We start from the raw sequence: 26,220 nt of genomic DNA on the forward strand, positions 1-26,220 counted from the left end.
GCAGGTGGGACTTGAACTATGTTTTCTGGCTCAGAGGTAGGGATACTACTGCTGTGCAAAAAGACACTGCTCAGGTTTCCTCTGAGGATGATTATCTTGAGCTAATGCAGCTGGATGTCATTAGAGATAGCATGTTGAATTTGCTTCTTTTGGCCAGTCTAAAAATAACAAGATTGACGTGGAAACATCTTTAACTTGGATTCAACAATATCAACTTATTGGTCTAAGGAGGTAACTTATTTGCTTAATGTGATTTGAAAGACTGCTAAGAGCATCAGGAATAGTAATCTGTGAGCCTTGATTATACTGAGTTAAAAATCACACAACAACAGGTTATAGTCCAACAGGTTTATTTAGAAGTACTCGCTTTTGGAGCACTGCTTCTTCATCAGGTGATTGCGGAGAACAAAACTGTAAGACACTGAATTTATAGCAAAAGTTTACAGTGTGATGTAACTGAAATTATATATTGAAAAAGACCTGGATTGTTTGTTAAGTCTCTCATCTTTGGGAATGACCATATTGGTTTCAGTCCTGTCATATGTAACTCACAAAACCTTTTTTAAAAAGTTACATTCTCAAGTGCGCTTTAACAGTTGGTATCATGTTGGCCCAGATAAGGTATTGAAGGTGTTAACTCCCTGAGTGGCTGTCTGTGCCACAATGATCAGACTGATCCTAATCTAAAAAATCTAATCTAATCTAATCTAAAAAACGGATTTTCAGAATCTTACATGGATTCATGCCGTTTTTGAGCAAAGTAAAATGTAATTCTTCAAGTACAAATTCACCTCACAAACTTATGTGTGCATGTGTGTGGGGGGGGATTGTTTATGAGTGTATTTGAGACAGTGTGTGTGTGTGTGTGTGTGTGTGTGTGTGGTGCAATGGGGTCACCTGTAGTGTGACATGAACCCAAGGTCCCATTTGAGGCCCTCCCTATGGGTACCGAACTTAGCTGTCAGCCTCTGCTTGGCCACTTTTCGCTGATGCCTGCCCTGAAGTCTATCTTGGAGGACAGTCACCCAAACGTCTGAGTTCGAATGTCCCGGAACGCTGAAGTGTTCTCCAACTGGGAGGGAACACTCCTGTCTGTTGACTGTTCTGCAGTGTCCATTCATCCGTTGCGTAGCCTCTGTTTCGTCTCGCCAATGTACCTTGCCTCAGGGCATCCTGGCCTGCAGAGTATGAGATAGACAACATTGGCTGAGTCGCATGCGTACCTGCCACGTACACGGTGGTTCCCCACGCGTAATGGTGTTATCTGTGTCGACATTCTGACACGTCTTGCAGCACCTAACATGACAAGGTTATATGGTATTGTCCTGAAGGCCAGGCAGTTTGCTACAAACAATGATCTGTTTGAGGTTTGGCAGTTGTTTAAAAACGAGCAATGGAGGTGTGGGGAAGGTCTTGGCAAGGTGCTCATCCTCATTGATAATGTGTTGCAGGCTGCGAAGAACATGGCGTAGCTTTTAGGCAATGAAGGTTACCCTGTCTCGTGTCTGTCTCCTGAGGAGGTCGTTACGGTTCCTTGCTGTGGCACGTTGGAACTGGCGGTCAATGAGTTGAGCCTCGTACCCAATCTTATGATGGCATCCCTGAGTATTTCCAAGTGCCCATCACGTTCCTCCTCATCTGATCAGATCCTATGTATGCATAGGGCTTGTCCATAGGGGATGGCTGGTTTAATACATTTTGGGTGGAAGCTGGAGAAGTGTAGCATTGTGAGGTTATCTGTGGGTTTGCGGTAGAGTGTGGTGCTGAGGTGCCCCTCCTTGATGGAGATGCATGTGTCCAAGAATGAGACAGATTGTAGAGAGTAGGCCATGGTGAGTTTGATGGTGGCATGAAACTTGTTGATATCACTGTGCATTTTTTTCAGTGACTCCTCTCCATGGGTCCAGAGGAAGAAAACATCATCAATGTATCTGGTGTATAGTGCTGGTTGGAGGTTGGAGTCTTGTTCGAACCTGTGCATGAAAATATTGACATATTGGGGTGCAAATGTGGTTCCCATGGCTGTTCCATCTGTCTGGATGAAGAACTGGTTGTCAAAGGTGAAGACGTTGTGATCGAGGATAAAGCAGATGAGTTGTAGGATAGTGTTTGGAGATTGGGAGTTGTTGGTGTTGGGTACTGAGGCTGCTGCCGTGTGCCATCATTGTAGGGGATGTTGGTGTAGAGTGCTGAAATGTCCATTGTGACAAGGAATATTCCCGGTTTGACTGGTCCATGGGTGCTGCGTTTCTGTAAGAAATCTGTAGTGTCGCGACAGAAGCTAGGGATCCCCTGTACAATGAGTTTCAAGATGCCTTCAACATAGCCAGACAGGTTCTCACACAGAGTCCCTCCTCTTGTAAGCGACTTCTACTGCCTTCCAAAGACACACAAAGCCAATATACCAGGACGTCCCATCGTATCAGGCAATGGAACTCTGTGTGAGAACCTCTCTGGCTATGTCGAAGGCATTTTGAAACCCATTGTACAGGGGACCCCCAGCTTCTGTCACAATACTACAGATTTCTTACAGAAACTCAGCACCTGTGGACCAGTCGAACCAGGAACATTCCTCGTCACACAGGATGTTTCAGCACTCTACACCAGCGTCCCCCACAATGACAGCATGCAGCAACAGCCTCTGTACTCAACACCAACAACTGCCAATCTCTGAGCACCGTCCGACAACTCCTCTGCTTTATCCTCGATCACAACATCTTCACCTTTGATCAACCAGTTCTTCATTCAGACCCAAGGAACAGCCATGGGGACCACACTTGCACCTCAATATGCAAACATTTTCATGCACAGGTTCGAACAAAACTTAGCCAGAGACTTTTCCCCAGGGCAGGATTGACTGGTTAGCCGCAGACTTTTCCCCAGGGAAGGATTGACTGGTACGAGATGTCATAGTTTGAAGATATTATGAGGAAGGTATAAAGGAGACATCAGAGGTATGTTCTTTACGCAGAGAGTTGTGAATGCATGGATTCCGTTGCCAGTTGAGGTGATGGAAGTGAAGTCATTGGGAACATTTAAGTGACTGCTGGACATGCACATGGATAGCAGTGAGTTGAGGGGTGTGTAGGTTAAGTTACTATATTTTATATTAGGATTAAGTCTTGGCACAACATTGTGGGCCTAAGGGCCTGTTCTGTGCTGTACGTTTCTATGTTCTATGTCTATGTTCTATGTTCTTCTCTACACAGGACCTCCAACCAACACTATACACTAGGTACATTGACAACATTTTCTTCCTCTGGACCCATGGAGAGGAGTCACTGAAAAAATGCACAGTGATATCAACAAGTTTCATCCCACCATCAAACTAACCAACGAATGTTCGGTACCCGTTTTGAGTTCATGCCATACTACAGGTGACCCCCATTATATATATATTATATATATATCACTACACATACAAGTTTGTGGGGTGAATTTGTACTTGCACAATTACTTTTTACTTTGCTCAAAAATGGCATTGCAAGATTTCTATCCTGGAAGAGATTAATCACAAGTTTTCATGTAGAAATCATTGCTTCTAAATTGGATGCCAAGAATGAATAAGTCCGCTTTTTTTAGATTAGAATCAGTTTGACCATTGTGGCACAGACAGCCTCACAGGGAGTTAACGCCTTCAATATCTTATCTGGGCCGACATGACACCAGTTGTTAAAGTGCACTTGAGGATGTAACTTTTTAAAAATGTTTTTGTGATTTACATATGACAGAACTGAAACCAATATGGTCATTCTAAAGGATGAGAGACTGAACAAACAATCTGGGTCTTTTTCATTATATAATTTCAGTTATATCACATTGTAAACTTTTACTATAAATTCAGTGTCTTACAATCTTATTTTCCACAATCACCTGATGAAGGAGCAGCGTTCTGAAAGCTAGGGTTTCCAAATAAAGCTGTTGGACTATAACCTGGTGTCATGTGATTTTTAACTTTGTACACCCCAGTCCAACATCGGCATCTCCAAATCTTGATTACACTGAATATTGAAATCATCCTTTTCAATCTTTGCAGTAAATATTGTAGTTGTGGAGATGTCTTGTGAAAGGTTTTCAACAGATCATTTCCAATGGTTTTCAGTCAGAGTGCTTACTAAATGAGAACATTTGGAACCATTGCATTCTGAATACTGGAGTGAGAGCTCTCTTGCAGTGTTGGAATCATTTCCCTAGGCTGTGATAAGGGCTTCAGATCCAAGCCCAATCAGCTCGTCCCCCTGTAACAAATATTCTCTCAGGTCTTTCATCTACTTGTAGTGCAGTAATCATGGAGATATAATATTGGAGAATATAACTTGGTGGAAGATGGGATGACTTTGATAGGTGAAATTATATGTTAGTAATCTTTCTGCTATATTATGATGTACTATTCTGGAGAAGAGGCAATACATTGGTCACAAAGTTCTGAATGTATTGGAATAAAAAGCTGAAGAAACCAAGATACCTTTTGCAAGGCACCTTTGTTTGATGGTGAAGCAGTCTTCTGAAAATCTGTCATTTTTGATTAGGTTTCATTCTATTTGAGAGGTGGATTGATGTGACAGAGTTATATGGCTTGTGTGAATTTGACATTTTTTCTTGTTATAAGAAAAAGTGTGTTTTCTTGCCCCAGCTGTGAGCTAATGAAAGTTTATGTCATCTTCAAATTTTGTTTTCTTGAGAGCTGCAATGTCATCTGCTATATAGAGACAACCTGGTAGATTTTCAATAATGTGATCTGTAGGAATATATCCTGAATAACAGATGATCCAAATAGTTACCTCAGAAAAAAAGTATCTACAAAAAGATCATCTAAAAGTTGTCAATCTCTGTGACCCACTGGGGAGATGGATGGACCAATATTCATTCTTGGCATCCAATTTAGAAGCAATGATTTCTACATGAAAACTTGTGATTAATCTCTTCCAGGATAGAAATCTTGCAAGTACATTTTGGTGCAATGTTCAGTAACCCTGGATCTAAATGTATACAGAAAGTGCTATCTTTCTTCAAAGTGCAAAGAATAGAGTTGCACTGATCAGTATGAGGCTTGACTTTACTGTTATTGTTGTAGTATTGTACCATGGAACCTAATTGATGATCTGACTGTGAATCTTGCATTCATGAGGAGGGTCAATGTTGGGCTGGGGATCATCTTTCAGATGTAATACTGTATCACCATTATAATTATTCATAGAATCGCACTAGTCTGGGTAAAGGATTAGAACATATACAGTAGGAGTAGGCCATTGTAAAAAAACTATGTTTTCTTTGAATACTTCCACTGATCTAGCCTCCACAAACCTCTGGGGTCAGATTATGGACAGACTGAGTGTTGCAATCTGGAATCTTTGCGTGTGGGCGATGATGGATTGGGTACCTTACAGATCATGATAAGACATAGATTTGTGTAGACAGATGTTAGAAATTATTTGTTTATTAGCAGCAAGCTGTGTACACTCACAGACTTAATATACAGTTTAAGTAATACGTTTGCTTACTTTTCATACATAGAGTTGACTGACCAGAAGGCAGACTGACTGCTTGCTAAGAGACAAACTGACTAACTGAATGCAAAATGGAGACCTTCTGATGTTATGATGTCAGCTAGCTGTTTTAAAAGTGCAGTGCCTTTCTGAGATCTACACAAAGGCACAATAGCAAGAACCACTTGCTGTTCCACTCGGAAGGAATGTTTAGAGCTTTGGACAGCGAGAAACAGAAAATTAAATGTCAAGTCTTATACCTCCCAAGCTTATAATTGTCATTGAAAGAGGATGGTTGTCCAGGGGCAGTTGAAGTTTGGACAAGATATCACAAAGAGAGTAATTCATTCAGAATATGAAAAGGCAAAGATAAACATTTTTCATGATGGCATCATGCTGGAAGTGGTAGTAACATTGGGATCTTCATTTGAACACATGGGTAAAAGGTGAGGACAGGAGGGATCCCACTGTGGCTCTTTGAGAAAGAGATGATAGCAGAAGTGTAGGAAGAGCCTTATCATGATGAGGAGGAAGAGTCTGTCATAAGAACAGATGTGAGAGGAACGCAATAAAGTCCTTGCAGAAGGGAAGATGTAAGGAATTGTTACTGAAGTCACTGTGTCAGCCAATTAATTTATAATACATACATGTTGATAGTCAATCCCCAGAAACTCATAACAGGGAAGGATCAATGATGGACCATGCAAAGACGAGTGAAGAATGGAAATTGCCAACAAACAGGAAAATTTACCAGTTTGGTCGGCAATGGACTGTATTGGTGAAGGAGGTGAATGAAGGAACCTCTTAAGGGCCCATTACATGCCTATAAAACAGCCACGGCACGAGCAATTTCTTAAACCAAATTTTCTCCAGAAGCAGATACTTTCTGAGAAATGTTCAAGGTATAGCATTTTGATCTCCGGAAGAATTCAATTATACCTGATCAAAGCATTGAAAGTTGTGTGAGAGCTAATCGGCAGTGTCCTGTATAATTAAACGTCATTGTTCATTCAATAATGGACAATTGACAGCTCTAGCCTCAAAGACTTCTGCATGTATTGAGCATTGGATGTTAAATCACACATTCAGCCACAACTAGAGGCAAACCGAGATTTGCATCCATGCACAGCTTAACATCACTGAGATCGTCTTTTGCCAAAATCCAAAATTCTTCATGAATTGTACAAGAAATATATGTTTTGAAAAACTAATCAGTTCTTATATATACACATACATGAATTAAGAATGATAAAGATATCTTGTCAGTCTTACCATGGTGAGGCAATGCCTTTAATTGAATGCACAACCAAATATGACATCTCTGCTCATAAACAAAGCCCATAACAGATCAGTAATAGCCTTTTATGTCACAAAAGCTCACATGCCATAGCAATATTATAACATTGTCAGTCTGAGTAATGTCATATGAGAAAAATATACAGCAATTGGAAAAGCATTAAAGCTACCTGAAATAAAACAACTGTAATTTAAGTGTTCTTTGACTCTCATTCTGTTATGTTACACAAACAGCATAGTCAAGTGAATTTGTTCTGATTCAATTGACATTCACAGGAAATAAGTGGGACCATACATTCCCTTAGTTATTTCATATCAAATCATCATCTGTGTCAGATACAATTGAAGATTCAGGAAATATCAAAGATATAAATGGATGCATTAAAATTGCATAACCATTTAAATCTTGAATGTTGAATTTGCTACAGAGAATTTAAATCTCAAAGCAAAACTGATGAGACAACGGTGTTATTCCTGAGTAAATAATTCTGCATGGTTTGCTGCTATGAATAGAACACAACAAACATTCAAATCATTAGACATCTTATTCATTTTATCTGTGAATGGATGGAGCTAATGTGACACCTCATTTGATTGGTATAGAAAAAGAGTACCACTTATTAAATTGAATGCATAGAAATATTTTTTTTAATGAAGGTCTTCCCTATTTGGCAACAAGACATTAAAAAGGACATGCATTTTTTTCAGGATCTCAGTACCTCAGAACATGCTATACAATGACATACTCAGTAAACTCCCATACAAAAAAAATAACCTGCTTATTGCTGCCTTGACCTTCGGTTGCTTAAATAAAACATTGAAGAGCATTGTTGTGAGCAGTGCTCTGAATTTCCTGCATTACTTGTGCCCAGATGCTCTCCCAAATTAGACACATAAAATAAGCACGGTGGCTCAGTGGTTAGCACTGCAGCCTTACAGCACCAGGGTCCCAGGTTCGATTCCAGCCTTGGGTAACTGTCTGTGTGGAATTTGCACATTCTCCTTATGTCTGTGTGGGTTTCCTCCAGGTGCTCCGGTTTCCTCCTACAGTCCAAAGACGTGCAGGTCAAGTATATCGGCCATGCTAAATTGCCCATAGTGTTAGGTGCATTAGCGAATGGGAAATGGGTGGGTTGCTCTTCAGAGGGTCGGTATGGACTGGTTGGGCTGAAGGGCCTGTTTCCACACTGTAGGGAATCTAATCTAATCTCTATCCCTCATGTAATGCTGCACGTGTGTGCGTGCGCACGCATACATACACACACACACACATCCATTACAATTTATACCACCTCATGCAGTCATTGGATCTATATAAAAATGTCTGTAGGTGGGAAGAAAAGGCCAAATCTCCTCAATCTAATAAACCTCTCAACCAAGTGCATCTCTGTATGGCAACTCAATGCACCCTACCACATCACACAACCTCAACTGTGAATTTTACATGATTGGCCTCAGCAGAAATCAACACCTTTTGGTTTTTATTCACCATGTTTTAATAAATTGTTTCCTTTTCTTCAATTCACTTACCCATATGTCATATTTTCATCAACATTCGTCGTTTTTAATCTCTTTGGGCCTAAAGTGATCAAAAATGTTTAATTGAGAAGAAATGGTGGGGTGTGCAGTGATGGGACAATTCCTTCCCTGTAAACCTGACTTATAAAAATGGCTGTCTGAACATGAGGTTTTCCATGCTGGGGATTGGACCAGTTGAGCAGACAGGATGGATAATCCCAATGTAACAAGGGAGATGACTGCATGCAGCAGTGGGCTGGATGGAAAGCCTGCTCAGGGGATCTGATACTCTCTGAAGTTCAAAAATATGAATGTGACATCAGATACCTCTCTATTCCTCACGCTCTACTGCTGCACGTGTGTGCGTGCACACGCACACACATACACACACACACACACAATCCATTACAATTTATACCACCTCAGGCCTCCTCCTGCTTCCATTACTCCTTATGCTTTCCACACCAATATATCCCCCCAACAAAGAACTCACTGATTTTTCCTTGATATCTTGCATGCCAACTCACCTGGTGTGCACTGTTGGATGATCTCAGGATTCACGTACAGAGGATATAAAACAACTTTCTAATTTGCAGACCTTACTTAATTGAAAAAATATTGTCATTCATAAGAACCCGTTTACTACACTTGCTTCAACTAGGTAAGCCTTCGAAGTACAAACATTTTATTCAATTTGTAAAATTTCTTCATTCATGGTATGCGGGTGTCATTGGCCAGGCCAGCATTTATGGCCCATCCCTAATTTCCTAGGGAGCAGTTAAGAGTCAATCACATTGCTGTGGGTCTGGAGTCATATGTAGGCCAGACTAGGTAAGGATGACGGTTTCCTTTCCTAGATGACATTAGTGAACCAGATGGATTTTTCCAACAATTGAAAATGAATTCACAGTCATCATTCGACACACAATTCCAGGCTTTTAATGAATTCAAGTTCCACCACCTGCCGTGGCAGGATTTGAACCCCAGAACTTTCCCTAACGCTTTAGATTAACAGTTCAGTGATAATGCCATGAGGCAATAAGTGGAGGAGCAGGTAGTATTGAGGAGACAGGAAGGCTATAGAAAGATTTAGACAGGTTAGGAGAGTGGACTAAGAAGTGACAGGTGAAATACAATGTGGGAAAATGTGAGGTCATGCACTTCAGTAGGAAGAATAGACACATGGACTATTTCCTAAATGGGCAGAAAATTCATAAATCTGGAGTGCAAAGGGACTTGGGAGACCTAGTCCAAGATTCTCGTAAGATAAACTTGCAGGCTGAGTCAGTAATTAGAAAGGCAAATACAATGTTGTCATTAACCTCAAGAGGACAAGAGTATAAAAGCAGGGATGTACTTCTGAGGCTTTATAAGGTTCTGGTCAGACCACATTTCGAGTATTATGAGCAATTTTGGGCCCCACACCTCAGGAAAGATGTATTGGCCCTGGAGCAGGTCCAGAGGAAGTTCTCGAAAATGATCCCAGGAATGAAAGGCTTAGCATATGAGGAACATTTGATGACCCTGAGACTATACACGATGCAGCTAAGAATGATGAGGAGGGATCTAATTGAAACATTCAGAATACTCAACAGCCTGGACAGAGTGGACATTGGGAAGATAATTAATTTGGCAAGAGAGACTAGGGCCAAAGGGTGCAGCCTTAGAGTAAAGCAAAGACCCTTTAGAAAGGAGACAAGGAGAGATATCTTAAGCCAGAGAGTGGTAAATCTGTGGAATTCCTTGCCACGTAGGTCTGGAGAGGCCAGGTCATTGAGTATATTTAAAACAGAGGTGAATAAGTTATTGATTGCTAAGGGGATCAAAGGTTACGGGAAGAAAGCAGGAAAAATGGGTTGAAAAACCGATCAATTGTGATCAAATAGTGGAGCAGACTCGATGGGGTGAATGGCCTGATTTCTGCTCCTATGGTCTTATGGTCATTACTCTCTGAATGCACAATCCTTTATAACCAAAAGTGTTTGAATATGTTGTCCAACATTAGAGTTCATAAATTTGCAGCTGTCAATCAAGCTGTGATGGTGGCTGTGAAATCAGTCATTTTTTACACAGAGCATGGTTCATGTGTGGAATGAACTTCCTGAGGAAGTAGTGGATGCAGGTACAATTACAATGTTTAAAAGACATTTGAATGGATACATGAATAGGAAAAGTTTGGGGGGATATGGGCCAGGAGCAGGCAGGTGGGAGTAGTTTAGTTTGTGATTATATTCGGTATGGACTGGTTCGGCGTCAAATTCTGTTTCTGTGCTGTATGACCCTATGCCTCTATGAAGTAATAATTCAGCAATGGAAGCCCCTAGACTAATGTCAACAGACAAAGTGAAATAGCAAGTCATCACTTCCTTTTAAAAAGAACACATTAGATTTTTCTCCAAAGATTTCAAGGGCAGGACCTTTAAATGTCTTGAGAGGTTGATAATTATTTTTGACAGGTCCCTTTGTCAGATAATTTTGACACATCTGTTGACCATTCAGTAATCTCTGCAGTACTGTGTTTATTCACTTTTTAAGCATCTACATGCCTCTTGCACATTGCATCTGATCTCCTCCAAGGGGCACCTTAGCTCCACCAAATGACATTGTAGCTCCTCCATTTTGAGACCATGACTATCCAAAAAAAAAGTTCAGACCTGTTCCTATCAGGTCTACTCTACATAGTTCATATTTCACACTAAGACTATCAAATCCCACTTCAAAGGAAGTAGCTGCTGAAATAAATGACCAGACACCTGTGTGAACCATGAATGTTTGTATGCCAACCCAACTGCATTCCTCCTTCTGAGAAAACAGAAGTTCTGCCTTCAGAGGTGAAACTTACAATTTCTAGTCTTACCTGCCATAACAGAGAGGCTCTCTGTTTTGATGAAAGTTCAGGACAAAACATAGAATGAGAGCTCCTTGACCTGTTATGACTCTGTTTATGAGAATACTAGGAGAAAGTGAGGACTGCAAATGCTGGAGACCAGAGCTGAAAATGTGTTGCTGGAAAAGCGCAGCTGGTCAGGCAGCATCCAAGGAGCAGGGAAATCAATGTTTTCGGGCTCATGCCTGAAACATCGATTCTCCTGCTCCTTGGATGCTGCCTGACCTGCTGCGCTTTTCCAGCAACACATTTTCAGCTTATGAGAATACTAAACAAGCCAGATATTTGTTCGATCATCATCACTTAAAGATATAACACGTGGAACAACTGAAGGTATGAATTTCATTGACAGGCCTCTGTAATCACACTGAAACATGCAAACTTGAGCAATGCTAAAAAGTCAATTGTGGCTAAATTGGTGCAATGAAAAAATAAGATAATGATTCTCAGCGATACAAGCATATACCTTAAATTCAATCCAACAGATTTAATACAACTTAAACCTTTTTTGCATTGACTTCCACTTGAATAGGCTATAAATATGTCATACAGTCAGTTCTCCTATAATGCAGTAGCTCCATGTTATAAGAAAATCATGTAATTGCAGCACCATTTAATGGAGCAGGAATTGCGTTATAACCATTAGACACTTTAAAAGTTCATGCTATCGGGATAGTTGTCAATTCGTCAATCGTATTATAGTGAATTTGTATGAATGAAATGTGTGTTATAGCAGAATGACCTGTACTTGGGAAAGCAGTGCAATTTTATCCAGAGTCGCGAGGGTGTTGCTGGAAAAGCACAGCAGGTCAGGCAGCATCCAAGAAGCAGGAGAATTGACATTTCAGGCAAAAGCCCTTCATCAGGAATGAGGCATACCTGATGAAGGGTTTTTGTCTGAAACATCAATTCTCCTGCTCCTTGGATGCTGCCTGACCTGCTGTGTTTTTCCAGCAACACACTCTCAACTCTGATCTCCAACATTTGGAGTCCTCACTTTGTCCCAATTTTATTCTGAGTCTGGATGTGCAGATTAAGCTCTGAGGTGTGACATGTGCCTCCCAGTATGACCTCTATGTCCAGAATCAGTGTTGCTGGCAGTCACAATACCATTATCCACCAGACAAATGCAGGCATTCCCTTGGCATTCATTCTTTTGCTATAATTCTCTAACCCACCAAATTTCCTCAAACTCACTCTCTGTGTAACTATGATTTGGAGATGCCGGTGTTGGACTGGGGTGTACAAAGTTAAAAATCACACAACACCAGGTTATAGTCCAACAGGTTTAATTGGAAGCACACTAGCTTTTGGAGCGACGCTCCTTCATCAGGTGATAGTGGAGGGCTCAATCCTAACACACAGAATTTATAGTAAAAATTTACAGTGTGATGTTACTGAAATTATATATTGAAAGATTTCTTGTCTGTTAAGCCTTTCATCTGTTAGAATACAGTGATAGCATATTGTCTGTGTGTTAGGATTGAGCCCTCCACTATCATCTGATGAAGGAGCATCGCTCTGAAAGCTAGTGTGCTTCCAATTAAACCTGTTGGATGATAACCTGGTGTTGTGTGATTTTTAACTCTGTATAATTAAATCACAACAGGCTAAGTTTCTGTGCCTCCATGTCACTTTACTTCTCACTTGCTGAGGTTTTCAAAACCAAGGCTCATCAGTTTCTGATGAGAGATTAGCTTTAGCCCCAGCAATTATAGAACATAGAACATAGAAGAATACAGCGCAGTACAGGCCCTTTGGCCCTCGATGTTGCGCCGATCCAAGCCCACCTAACCTATACTAACCCACTATCCTCCATATACCTATCCAATGCCCGCTTAAATGCCCATAAAGAGGGAGAGTCCACCACTGCTGCTGGCAGGGCATTCCATGAACTTACGACTCGCTGAGTGAAGAACCTACCCCTAACTTCAGTCCTATATCTACCCCCCCTTAATTTAAAGCTATGCCCCCTTGTAATACCCGACTCCATACGCGGGAAAAGGTTCTCACTGTCAACCCTATCTAACCCCCTAATCATCTTGTACACCTCAATCAAGTCACCCCTAAACCTTCTTTTCTCTAATGAAAACAGCCCCAAGTGTCTCAGTCTTTCCTCATACGATCTTCCTTCCATACCAGGCAACATCCTGGTAAACCTCCTCTGCACCCGTTCCAGTGCCTCCACATCCTTCCTATAGTATGGCGACCAAAACTGCACACAATATTCCAGATGCGGCCGCACCAGAGTCTTATACAACTGCATCATGACCTCAGGACTCTGGAACTCAATTCCTCTACCAATAAAAGCCAGTACGCCATATGCCTTCCTCACCGCACTATTTACCTGGGTGGCAACTTTCAGAGATCTGTGTACATGGACACCAAGATCCCTCTGCTCATCCACACTACCAAGTATCCGACCATTAGCCCAGTACCCCATCTTTTTGTTATTCTTCCTAAAGTGAATCACCTCACACTTAGCTACATTGAATTCCATTTGCCACCTTTCTGCCCAGCTCTGCAGCTTCTCTATATCCTGCTGTAACCTGCCACATCCTTCCTCACTGTCAACAACTCCTCCGACTTTCGTATCATCCGCAAACTTGCTCACCCAACCTTCTAACCCCTCTTCCAGGTCATTTATAAAAATGACAAACAGCAATGGTCCCAAAACAGATCCTTGCGGAACACCGCTAGTGACGGCACTCCATGAAGAAACTTTGCCATCAACTACTACCCTCTGTCTTCTTCCATCCAGCCAATTCCTAATCCAAACCTCCAACTCACCCTCAATGCCATATCTCCGTATTTTCTGCAGTAGCCTACCATGGGGAACCTTACCAAACGCCTTACTAAAATCCATATATACCACATCTACCGCTTTCCCCTCATCAACCTCCTTCGTCACCTTTTCAAAGAATTCAATAAGGTTTGTGAGGCACGACCTGCCCTTCACAAAACCATGCTGACTATCCTTGATCACATTATTCCTATCCAGATGTGCATAAATCCTATCCCTTACAATTCTCTCTAAGACTTTGCCCACAACAGAAGTGAGACTCACCGGCCTATAGTTACTAGGGTTATCCCTACTCCCCTTTTTGAACAAGGGAACCACATTTGCTATCCTCCAGTCTTCTGGCACTACTCCTGTAGACAAAGAGGACATAAAAATCAAGGCCAATGGCTCTGCAATCTCCTCCCTTGCAATCTCCATAGCGACCTCAGGGCTTTTTCTTTCTAAAGATCTCTCAGCTGGTTTGAAGTTCAAGCATTGTTTGCAAGCATGCAGTGACATAACAAAACAAACTGAAGGTAAACAACATTTAATTCACTTCAAAATTCAACTTTTAGAATCCTTCATGTAACCCACACAGGGGACCGTTATGACAGCATCTCGCTTGTTCCTATGAAATCATACTCAGTGCAAATTTGGATGTATTCCAATGCAATTTGCAAGAAATCTGAGTATTGCTTGTCATTTGCAGAATGGGCATATTTTTTGAATGTATTTATGAGATTAATCCTTTGAAAGATATTTCCAGGACCAGGTATATTCAGCACATTTAAGATATTTTAATTATTGTACCACCCTTTTGGTTTTCACTGTGAATATGCAAACAGCAATTGCTCCTGAACAGATTTAATTAAACACTGCTGTGATGGCTTTTTTATTTCTGTCTCCAGCTGTTGTGGGAATCAAAAAGCCAAGGAGTCAAAAATGAGGGACTCAATAAGAAGGCATTGTTCTCATTAGAATAGGGAAGGTTAAGGGGAGATTTGTGGAGATATTGAAATTGGTAAAGATTCATGATAAAATTACTGAGAAACCTCTGCTAAAAGGGTTGAAAACTAAACACCAGCGATTTTAGGAAATTGACAAAAGAACAGGATGTGAGATCAAGCTTCTTTTATCTTTCAAGCACTGAGTAATTATGATCAGGAACATACTACAGGAAAGGTAGAGAAAACAATGATAACTTTCAGAAGGGAATTGGATCAATGTTTGAAGGTGAGAAAATTGCACAGCCATGAAGGGAGAGCTGGGAAAGAGACTAGTTCAATATCTCTTCTCAAAATCAAAAGCATAATGGACCGAATAGCCTCAACTGTTACTTCTTAAAATGTATCTCTTTGATAAGGCTTTTGGTTATCTGGTCTAATACACCTTTTGTCACTCAGTGTCATATCTTAAAATATTCCTGTAAAACACTTTATTATGATGTTAAAGGTGTTGTATAAGCATAAACTGTTTTGTTGTCAGATTCTAAGCAAGGACAATATTTACATGAGTTATATTAAAAAAAGCTTTTACTGTGCTAAATCTCATGAGTAAGTTAAGGTGAGATAATACAATAAATCTTGGTTTCCATGCTTAATAGATGGAGAGAGGAAAAAGAAATATGTAGAATTCCGAACTCTGTGCTTTAAAGGAGCAACATGTTAAGTTCAAAAGTGTCAGTAAGCAAGTGCCGATTTCTTTTCCCAGACATGGTCTCAGGGTAATCATGCCAGCTTCTTCCCTCCTGAAATACTTTGTCTTCAGTTTCCTTTAGTTAACAGGCAATAAAATCAAAGAATGTCGTGTCAGCAAAGTACTACAATTGGATTTGTATTTTACCCATGAGAAGAAGCTGAACAACTCACTTGTGAAATGGAAGATGGATCTTGCTGCGAGCTGTGCCTCAACCATTGTGTGTTATGAGATGAGATAGGATTGTGCCCTGAGCTACAAATCATCTTCTATTATCGCTCTGCTGTTTTTCATAATAGATAATATATTTCTACAAAGAGAAGCAACAAAATTGGTCTCGCCATGCCATCTGTGTTGTCATTCCTCTTGGCTGTGGCAATTAAAGAGATAACGGGCGGATGGGTTGGATTCAGATGGGAAGTAAAAATAGAAGTTAGTTGTGGCAAGCAAGTAATGACTTTGACAAACTCCATAGTCTGTCTTCTCATCGTTCAGTCATTGATGAAATAATGTCAGCATGTTTTATGTCAGATATATCTATAATTCTGTTTCCAGCCATCTGTGAGCTCGCTGTCTCTCTAGTTGAGAAGAATGCGCAACTTATTTCCACAGCATCCTCCTCTGTGACAGTACTCTCTACAGTTTGCAGTGTCCCACCTCCAGTCATGAGCTGCTGCCTTGCATTTTGTTTCATCTTTTGCCACAAGGAAGGAAAACAGGCTGGAAGTCATGTATTCACCTGCTGGATGGACTGTATTCAGTGAGAGTGATATCAGACCATACAATGCATTGCTTAGGATTGCAGTGGCAGCTGTGAATGGATACATAGGTAGTGAGAAATTGTACAGAGTGAAGGATAGGTGCTGAATTGAGTATAATGGAATGTGTTTGGCAGGATAAAGTAAAGGGGATGAGGAGTGGTTTGAACCACTGTATGTCAGTGGATTAGCAAATATATTTACCTTTCTTACTTGGATAAGATTGTTAAGCTATCTCCTTTACTACATCCAAGGTTGCACCAAACTGCTTCTAGTGCTCACTTCTTCAGCATCGTCTGTTAGAAGCTGCAGGCTTTACACATGATCCAATTTAAGGTGTAGGTCCTTTAGTACTCATCTTCAAGTAAAGATATAGTCCGTTACTTTACAGGGAGTGAGCTGGGTCAGGTAAGATTTGACAGCAAGAATTTCATGTGGTCTCGGTGGTTGGAGTTAGGGTGAATGGTGCTAAAGGCAGGCAGGTATCCCTCAGTGAGATTCCAATCTTTTCCATTGGCAAGTCATGCCATCAGATATTGAAAACCTTTGAAAAAGGGTCTATTGTTCGATTGGCAGTGGAGTGGGAGACCTTCTGAGGTCACAATCATTTTAGAGACAAGTGGCAGGGTCCATCCAATTAAATGCTGCAAACTCACTCTGGGAGGAGGACACAAAATGTTACCTTGCACTTTTTCTCCTGTCCCTTTGAAAGTTTGATCTCTCCTATTCTGTGGGCTTTCGACCATCACCAAGTCTTCTGAATCTAGCACAGCGCATCTCATGCTGACCACTACCCCAGCAAATGACACTGCTAAGAACATACTCATATAGGCATATAGGAGAGCCAACAGCATGCATGACGGGAAGGAGATTGCAGCTGAGTACAAAACAAAGCACTGAAGAGACTGTCACTGTAGATATAGAACTGGGAGCACTTGAGGATGTTGAGGAACAGTGTAGACAGCAAGTAATAGAGGTAACAATGCTTAAGAGATATTGCTGACAGCTTGCAATGAAAGAGAGATGGTGTACAGAGTAAGAGAAGGTTAACTACATAAGAGAGAAATGCTGTGCAGAATTGAAGACATAATCTAAATGCCCTTAGTCCTTTTTGTCCACACTGTTTTGTCTTTGTGTTCTGACTGCTGTTTTTCCATTTCTTTCTCTTCCCATATAATTCAATTTCTCTTTGTTTGAACAACAGCTCTCTCAGCCTGTGTGTCATTAGCTCACTGTCAGCAACATTCGCAAGGGTTGCCACTTCTGCAGGCAGTGTGTGGGTATTGGGATCACTGCACAGAGAGAATATCATATTGTGCTCTGGGCTTTCTTATATCCACCACAGAAGACAAGTGGAACTTTGGATTACCGATTCATCTGAAAGTCCACGTGGCCAACAGAAAAGATCTCCCATTATTGCACTGGAGTATCAGGTCTCAAGTCAGATTTGAATGCTCGCCTTCTGACTTTCAGGCAAGAGTGCTGCCAAATAAATCATAGCTGATGGATCAGAGGGCAATTGTGGTAGAAAATCTACATGCATTCACTTTCAGTCAGGCAGAACTATGTTGTGATCAAGGATGGGTCGTTGGCCATGACTCAGGGCCATTAGTACAGCCAAAGTAAATAGAGATTGGGCATTGAATTGGGAAGGAGCTGGGACGGGGAGTGATTTGATTTATATGACTCAGCTACCTTTTGACTCAAAAACCTTTTCATGTAGCAAATTGTTAAGGTGTGGAATGCACTGCCAAGAAATGTGGTAGAGGCAGGTTCAATTGAAGCCTTCAAGAGGCTTTTGGATGATTACTTGGAAGAAATGGTGAGCAGCAATATGGGGAAAAGGCAGGAAATTGTCACTGGGCAATAGAACAGGTGGCGGCACACTAAGCAGAATGGCCTCCTGTGTCATAACTGTGCTGTGATTCTGCGAATTCTAGGTAGTCAATCAGCAGTGTCAGCGAGGGAGACCAAAATAAATGCTTGGGAAGGCATAAACCCAGTCCCACTATCTGAGAGGAGGTGTAGTTAAAGGAAGGCTATGGGTTTCTGCTGTTAATCCTCAGTTGATGAATGTTACTGGGAAATGTATAAGAAAGACTTTGCTGCACTACTCTCTACAGTCAAATAGCCTAGCAATGTATACAGCAATCATAGAATCAAACAGCACGAAAAGGACTTTGGTCCTTTGAGTCTGCATGGACCTATGGCCACATGGGTGAAGGAATAAAGATCAAGATGATGGATTTCAGTGAAACTGCTGTGTAGTATTTTTTTTCCACTGCAACTGTGTATAATTAGGACTTGTTTACTTATACCTTTGTTTCAGCTAGATACGAGGGGTGTGTTAAAACTTTGAAAAAATACGTATTCTGTATTGATTTTGCCAATCAATTGAAAATTTGAGAAGAGAATATTCAGTTCACCTTATTCATTTCTGCTATATAGCCAGTCTTCCAAATTGCTGGAGAGGAGTTGAGGAGGATGCAGATAACTCATGAAGAATTCCCCCACCTCAGCCATGCCAATGAAAGCTTTCCAAGCTGTTCTAACTAGAAACTGCATTCAAACAATCAGATGTTTCAATGTGGTATTGAACTATTCGAGTGTGCACTGCACATTTTTTTGTTGTACTGAGTTCATATATGCTTTGCCAAGTAAACAGTTCACCATAATTAGAATTTCACGACAGTAGAAAGACAATTATTAAGAAGCTTACAATTTTTAGAACTAGTTGTAACCAGTCGGGAATGTTCTGACTGCTCTCAAGTCTGATGTACTAAACTTTGCATCACATTTCTTTGAAGTATTCAATCATTTCTTCAAGCTGAAGCTAAATATAGTGCCTTTGCTCTAATTGAGATCAGCTAACCCAATATTGGTTATGTTTTGGGTTTAGGATGTTCTGAACTTGGTTTTGTCAAGACCACACCAAGAAACAACTGTTTCAGCTATTAATACTTATAATTAATGCTTGTGATGCTTAGGTTACTAAAGTTGTTAGAGCAGTAAGGTGACGCCTGGATACCAATTGGTTTTGGTTTCAGTTGAATGCTGTCACCAATCCTCCTCGCTAGGCTCACCTAGGGCTTTTCCAAGTTTTCTGTGAAGAATAAACCACAAATAAGTCTCAGTAGAAGAGGCTTGCATTTCAGATAATGGAAAGTAGTTTATTACATTTCAGTAATTATGGAATTACAGAATCTCTACAGTGCAGGAAGCAGCCATTCGGCCCATTGAGTCTACACCAACCCTCCAAAGAGCATTCCACCTTGACCCATACCTGGCGCTTTGAGGCAGTAGTGCTAACCACTGTGGCATCCCAATTTTATAGGGGTTACATTGAAAGATATAATGTATTAATAATGTGAAGTAGGTAAAATATGTATAGCTCCATGAGCAGTTTCCAACTGCTGTATACCTTAACTGCCTCAGGCTACCTAAACTCTGCCCAATGTTTCAAGTTCCATTGTAGATTGGAATGGGTGGAACGTCAGCTTTGCCCGAAGTAACCCTTTCATTATCCATCACTTTATAAACAGAAGTTAGTATGCTTAATAGTGAGGAATAAAAGTTTTAGTGCTGACTTTGAGAATAGGAGAATTGATGATGGCATATATCTTTTCATGTGATATGGAACCGCTCTCCTTGGTACCAAGTGAACAGAATGTTTCTCTTCACTTTTTGTGACTAACATAATCTGCATTTACCATCTGTAGTTGGATTGTACATGTTGTGACCAGCATGCATTTGCAGGACACAAAAACATATCAAAATAAATGCTCATCTCATGCCCCTCACCCAACAAGCAACATGAAAGGAACACTGTTGCTTCACCAGGTGAGCTCATATTTGTACCTGGTTGGTTATGAAGGCAGAGATTGAAGAGTGGTGTTTTAGTCTTTGACAGTAGTAATAGGGCCCATTATTCTTAAAATATATTACAGCTTTGTGTCACAACACAACTGCTACCTCCACCCGCTTCCGATTTGCTGATTTACTTCTACATGTGACAGGATATGATTCATGTTAAAAGAGAGAGATTTGCCGTGAAATTAGCTGGATATCAAAATAAACAAAACTTGTGGTGTGGCTCCGCTTTCCTAGCGTTAGCTTTTCAATGTGAAGTATAACTCTTTAAAGAGGATGGGGGTGGAGGTGAGTGATACGAATGATAAATATTTACCTTAAGACAGATGGCAGCTCTATCTTTTAAAGTAATTAATTGTTGACATAATCCCACGTAATCTTCGTTACAGACCTCCTCTGTGCAACCTTATGTTCATCCATTTCAGAGGTGCTTCATGTCTACTTTCAGTAGCTTTAGTTTTTTTGAAGATTAGCTTTCTCTGAGCTTTCTTTAAGCTTCTACCTCGAATTCATTATCCATTATCAAATGTATCATGTTTGTGAACTCACCAAATTAATCCACTTTAACTTTATAGATAGAGGGGAAAAAAACTTGTTTATATGGCATTACCACATCCCTCAGCATTTCACACAAAGTGATTTGTTTTGCAACAGTTACCAAAGTGCAACCGTAGTGCACACGGCTAAATATTTTAACAGTAATGAAGGAAGCAAGTCACCATTTAATCTGCCTTTTGTGCAGTTGATTACAGAGGCATAGTTAGCCAGCAAAGTTTTCACAAAACTTTTGTTTTGCGCAAAGGCATGAGTTTCCCTGACATTTATGTGTGTTTGAACCAAACCCCAATCTGATGTATTAATATGTCCTGGCATCTTCTCTTAGAGACTACCAATTTGTGAGGTGTAATTGATTGAATACAAGGAATGGAGACTTGTTACATTGGCAAAGGATATTATGGACTTCAAGTTGAGCGTGGTAAAGGTAGAAACATAGTGTAAATACGAAGCAAACAATATCTCAGATTAGTGTTTTCTGCTGCTCTGTACCTGAACCACATTGGAAACTCTGTGGGAGAAGTTGATGTTGTCAGACAAGCTTCAAGTCTGAGAGTTGGGTTGAATTAGGTTATGGGAAAGACAAAATAGTGTCAACTTGAACATTGGTTGGAAGATTACATAAAGATAAAGTAAGAGGATCAAGGGATTAAAGTGATAGTTTGAATTACAACAGTTGGATGTGGGAAAATGTCTCCGTCAAATGGAATTGGACAGTATACAAGTGAAGAATTTCTCCACCTCATTGCAGGTAGGTTTAAATATGTGCAGTCTGGAAAACATTGTGTCATTCTACACTGTTCTGGCTTCCTCCAAAATAGGTTCTGAGTCCATTGAGATATCCAGGGGGAGCTGTTATAAAAACAATGGAGTTGATTAAAAGCAGTGTTGAGTGTCTTTTGAAACATTAATGCCTTCTTACCAAACAGTCCTTGGTTTCCGCAAAGGGTCACATTTACCAAAATGAATGCCTACAGAAGTAGTTTCTCCAGTGAAACTAATAAATTGAGTTGGTTTTGTTTAGTTACACTGAAGAGCCCTAACCATGTCAGTTGCAAGACTGATGTTTGAGTCTTCCTCATGTTAGAAAGAACTGTCACCGTTTTGACAGGTGATTGCTACCTTCTTGGAAGGCACTTCATTTGTCCAGCATTCTGCTTACCTTCAGCTACATTTTGCTGTTGCTAACCTTTGCCATGGTATGGGAACAAATTAGGCAGGCCTACCTTTCCCTATCTGTTGCAGGACAACAATAGAGAGCACACCATTTTCCACAGTTCCAGAGGAGGGAGGAGCAGCAACACCACCACCAGCAGCACTGGTTGCCTTCCAATTAGATGTCTCTCTGCAGGAAAGAGTCATGGTTTGAAGGTGCCCGTGTTCAACTGGGGTGGACAACACAACACCAGGTTACAGTCCAACATGTTTATTTTGAAGCATTGGCTTTCGAGGCACGGCCTCTTTATCAGGTGGTTGTGGAATAGGACCATAAAACACAGAATTTATAACAAACGGGTTACTTAGTCACGGAGCTGTAATGATATATTATAAAAATGTAGATTAAGTCTTTCATCTTTTGGGGGGTGTGCGGTATGCTAGTTTCAGTTCTTTAATATGTAAATTCGAGAACTCCTTTTAAGTTACATTCTCAAGATAGCTTCAGCTTTTCCAACAATAGATGCCATCTCACCACAGACAATATATTAAAGGTGTGAGGAAGCTAGTGCCTCCAAATAAACCTGTTGGACTATAACCTGGTATTGTGTGATCTTTAACTTTGCAGGAGAGAGAACAGACACCAAGACCCAGTTGGAAGGAGATGAGAATTTAACACAGGGTCAACAGATTCCCTGAGCTCAGCTCTCTCTCAGTTTTTCTGATCATCATTGTCTCAATAAGCTCAAGCTGTTTTCACAACCGCATAGTCGTGTTTCTTCAGTTTGATCCATGAGCTAAGAATTTGGCTAAGCTTACTTGGAATCCTCTTTTAAATTTAGAATTTAAATTTCAATTTAAAAATAACCAGCTGCATAACTCGTTGTTTCAAACAAATTCAAAGTTAATTTTGACGCAACTGTTCTTGAAAATTTGCCTCTGTTAAAAATGTAAAGTTCTAATATAGAAACAGATTTAAGCAAAGTCAGGATAACACTTACATATGAGGTTGTAAATGAGGTCAGTCTCTAATATCACTGCAGCCTTGGCTTTCTTAAAGATTCCCTTCCTGAAGTGAAGGGGTTGAAACCCGAAGGTCAGATTTAACAGATTCAGCTTCTGTAATTGAATGGTCAGAAGTTATTCTTTCAGGTCTTGGGAGTGAGTAAAGGCTCTTGTTTTTCCCATTTACAATCTCTTGGTTGCCTCATTCAGAACAGCAATCCATTAACTAGTTAGTCCAGCATGTCTTCCTCTGTTTCCCTGTTGCAGTTTATTTTTAACCATTTCTCACATGGTATTCAGATGTTTCTCATCTAAATGGCTGCCCTGAACCAGCTTTTACCACAATTAAGCAAAATGGCCCTATTGTTATCTTTTTAAATCATTGTTCTGCAAAGGGCACTCTTTGTGTCTTTACACTTTTCAAGGGTCAATGAACAGTGAATTGATTTTTTTAAAAAAACGAATTTGTGGAATATGGGTATCATTAGCTGTATCGTTATTTATTGCATTTATGCCAAATTGTCCTTGAGGAGGTGCCAACTTGAACTGCTGCAGTCCGTTTGGTGTAGGATCACTCTGAATGCTATTAGTCAGGGATTTCCAGGATATTCACTCATTAATATGAAGGATCAGTGATACATTTCCATATCAGGATGGTTAATAGCTTGGAGGGGAACATGCACCTGATGGTGTGACATGCCTAAGTATCGAAATCAAGCCCCCCTATTCTCAAAGTCATCACAAAAGTTAAAAGCCTTTATTAATATGCATAAAATTCCTCAATCTTTCTGTTTATTTTAAAACCCAGGTTAATGAGAAGTAAAAACTGTGATCCAGGTTTCTGTACCAGCAAAAATCTCCTTAGAAAAAGCACATACATGCAGACACAAAGAAAACATTGATGTCATGGTTGGATGAAAAAATTGGCAAGCTAGTTCAATGGTTCCTATTGTCCGGATTTGCTGAGATGATCCTTTTAATTTTTCTGGACCTACTGTATAAGCAGCATTTACAATGGTAACCTGCTTTTAAAAAATCCAGCAATTCCTTCTACTTTCCTTGGGTTTTAAAACAGTCCTTTTTTCTCATTTCAGTCTACGAAAAAAAAGTAGAGAAATAACATGATGCAGAATTTACAGCTGTTACCACACATGCTGTTCACACCCTTCTTGATGGTAGTGGCCATGTGTTTGGAAGATGCTATATAAGCAACATTGGTGAATTTCCTCAGTGCATCTTGTAGATCCTATACACTGCTGCTGGGCATTGGTGGTGGAGGGAATGAATGTTTGTGCATGTGGTGCCAAAGAAGTGGACAGTTTTATCGATGGTGTTGAGCTGCATGACTTCTGTTGGAGTAGCACTCATCCAAACATATGGTGGGGGAGGAGGTATTCCATCACACTTCTGTCTTCTGCTTTGAAGAATGGTGCACAGGCTTTGAAGAGCTAGGATTCCTGGCCTCTCCTATTCTTGTATTTATATAACTAATCCATTTTATTTTATGGTTAATTGTAAACCTCAAAGTATTGACAGTGAGGATCCAAAGATGATAATGCCATTGAATGTCAAGAGATGATGGTTAGAGTCTCTATTGTTCGATATGGTCATTGCCTGGCATTTGTGTGGAACAAATTTACTTGCCACTTGTCACCCAAGTCTGGATACCATGGATGTCTTCTAGCATTTGGACATGGTCTGCTTAAGATGTCATGAATGGTGCTGAACATTTTGCAATCTTCAGCGAACATCCCCACTTCTGACCTTGTAATAGAGGGAAAGTCATTCATGAAGCAGCTGAAGATGGTTGGACCTAGGACACTACCCTGAGGAACTCCTGCAGAGATGTCCAAGAGCTGTGATGACTGACTACTAGCAACCACAGTCATCTTACATTTTGCCAGGTATGATTCCAACCAGCAGAGAGCTTTCCACCTAATTCCCAATGGCTCTGGCTTTGCTAAGGTTCCTTGATGTCACACTTGGTTAGGTTATCATCTTAATGTCAAAGTCTATCACTATTAACTCACCGCTCAAATTCAGTGCTTTTGTCCATGTTTGAACCAAGGCTGTAATGAGATCAGGAGTGAGTAACCCTGGTAGAACTCAGAATAAGCATCAGTGAGTGGGTTATTGCTGAGCAAGTACTGTTGACAGCACTTGGTGATCCCTTCCATCACTTGACTGAGGGAGCAGCAAATGACTGAAATGGATTTTTCCAGTGTTTTGTGTACAAGACATACCTGGATAGTTTCCCATATTGTCAGATTGATGCCAGCAATGTAGCTGGACAGGATAGACTGACCAAGGGCATGACTTTACCTTCTTACCAATATTGCTGTAATATTGTGAGGGCCCATAGCCTTTGCATTTCTTTGGCTGCTTCCTGACACCACATGGCCGAAGATTGTTCCAAAAGGTTCAGGCTTATCCTTTGCTATGAAATCTCACATGATTGGGGATAGAGATAGTTGTGGATTTCCTTCTCAGTTAGTTATCTTTGGGGGTGAAAATGGAGAATGGAAAGTGGAGAATGGAGCTGACCCACCATTATCAAACAGAATAATGGCTCTGGCTTGAAGGGATGAAGATCTACCTCTGCACCTATTTTTTTCTGCTATTGTAGAATACTGTGCGTTACCTACCTTATGGTATTACGTTTTAATCTGCTTGTAATACTAGCTTCTGTTAGTGGTGTCAGTAATATATGAAAAGATGATTGGTTTACAGTTTGATCAAAAATGGTGTTAATAGCCATCTGTGAAGGGTTGCTCATGTCTAACTAACCTAGTTGAAATGCCTGAAAATGTCTCCAGCATGTTGAACACAGAAATGTTTATGGATGTTGTTTGTCTGGAGTTTCAGAAGGCATCTCTTCATGAATACTTGCTGAAAAGGAAGGTGGCTACAATATTTGGTATTTGATTGTGAAGTAGGAGACACAGTGTGGACAGTGGAATCCCCTCGGAATTTGTAGTAGACCCTCAACCTTTCATCATTTCTTATTACTTTGGAGGTGTGAATAGTGCATGCATATCCAAGTTAGCGTCAGAGATGTACAGCATGGAAACAGATCCTTTGATCCAACTTAATCTTGTCAGATATCTTAATATAATCTAGTCCCATTTGTCAGTATTTGGTCCATATCCGTTTAAGCCCTTCCTATTCATGACCTCATCCAGATGCCTATTAAATGTCATAATTGTCCCAGCC

At 40.5% G+C, this 26,220-nt stretch overlaps 1 protein-coding gene across 5 annotated transcripts in view; it reads left to right on the forward strand.

Moving 5' to 3' along the window:
- tsnare1 (T-SNARE Domain Containing 1) overlaps positions 1–26,220 on the forward strand; it is a 912,841-nt gene that overhangs the window by 602,712 nt on the left and 283,909 nt on the right. For 3 of the 5 annotated variants that reach the window (XR_015757044.1, XR_015757042.1, XR_015757043.1), the window contains one exon: positions 3,210–3,377. The exons of the other annotated variants lie outside the window; for them this stretch is intronic. The gene's annotated coding sequence lies outside the window, so the exon portion shown is untranslated. The remainder of the gene's footprint in view (positions 1–3,209; positions 3,378–26,220) is intronic. 5 annotated transcript variants of the gene reach the window in all.

The sequence above is a fragment of the Chiloscyllium plagiosum genome, unplaced genomic scaffold (assembly GCF_037043375.1).
Source record: "Chiloscyllium plagiosum isolate Xiang-an unplaced genomic scaffold, Cpla_swu_hap1 HiC_scaffold_4, whole genome shotgun sequence".
Lineage (NCBI taxonomy): Eukaryota > Metazoa > Chordata > Chondrichthyes > Orectolobiformes > Hemiscylliidae > Chiloscyllium > Chiloscyllium plagiosum.